We start from the raw sequence: 1,312 nt of genomic DNA, 5'->3' as shown, positions 1-1,312 counted from the left end.
GGAATCACAGCACATTATTTTATGGACATTAACAAACTGATTCCAAAGTTTATATGGAGAGGCAAAGAAGCAGAAGAGCCAACACAGTTTTGAAAGAAAAGAACTCAGTTGAAAGACTGACACTACCCAACTTCAATGCTTACTATAAAACCCCAATAATCAATAAAGGATTATAATGGCAAAAGAATTGACAAAATACATCCCTGCAACAGAACAGAGAGCCCAGAAATAGACCCATACAAATACAGGCTTAGTATCTGTCAGCTTTGACAAAGGAGCAAAGACAATGTATTAGAGCAAAGATGGTCTTTTCAACAAATGGTGTTGGAACAACTGGACATCCACATGCAAAAAAATGAGTTTAGACACAGAACTTTTACTCTTAGTAAAAATTAAGTTAAAATGGATCTTATACATAAATGTGAAATACAGAACTATGAAACTACAAAAAGATAAGAAAACCGAGAAGGCCTACGTATGGCAATGAATTTTTAGAAATTGAAAGAAAAAATTTTAAATGCATGGAAGGAAAAATTAATAAGCTGGACTTTGCATTAATATTAAAAACTTCTGCTATGCAAGGGCACTTAGGTGGCTCGGGGGGCTCCTGGGTGGCTCAGCTGTTAAGCGTCTGCCTTCGGCTCAGGTCATGATCCCAGGGTCCTGGGAAGCCTGCTCTCCCTCTCATACTCCCCTTGCTTGTGTTCCCTCTCTTGCTATCTCTGTCAAATAAATAAATAAAATCTTAAAAAAAAAATTCTGCTATGAAAAACACATTGTCAGAAGAATGAGAAGACAAGCTTCATATTGGGAGAAAATATTTGTTCAAGACACATCTGATAAAGGGTTGTTCTCCAAAATATACAAAGAACTCTTAAAATTTAATAATAAGAGAATAGGGCTCCTGGGTGGCTCAGTCAGTTGAACATCTGACTCTTGATTTTGGCTCAGGTTATGATTTCAACGTCCTGGGTTCAAACCCCACATCAGGCTCTGTGCTCAATGGGGAGTCTGCTTGAGATTGTCTCCCTCTTCCTCTGCCCCTTCCCCCACACTCTCTCTATCTCTCTTTCTCTCAAAAATAAATAAATAAATCTTAAAAAAATAAAGAAGAAAATAAACAACCCAACTAAAAAATGGGTAAATGTTCTGAACAGAAATTTCAGAACCAAGGAAGAAGGCATATAGTGTATGAAAATATGCTCAACATAATATGTCCTTAGGGAATTGCAAACTAAAATAACAATGACATACCACTGTACACCTATTAGAATGGCCAAAATCAAAACACTGACAACACCAATACTGTTGA

The sequence above is a fragment of the Ursus arctos genome, unplaced genomic scaffold (assembly GCF_023065955.2).
Source record: "Ursus arctos isolate Adak ecotype North America unplaced genomic scaffold, UrsArc2.0 scaffold_12, whole genome shotgun sequence".
Classification (NCBI taxonomy): Eukaryota; Metazoa; Chordata; class Mammalia; order Carnivora; family Ursidae; genus Ursus; species Ursus arctos.
This window is presented reverse-complemented; position numbering follows the sequence as displayed.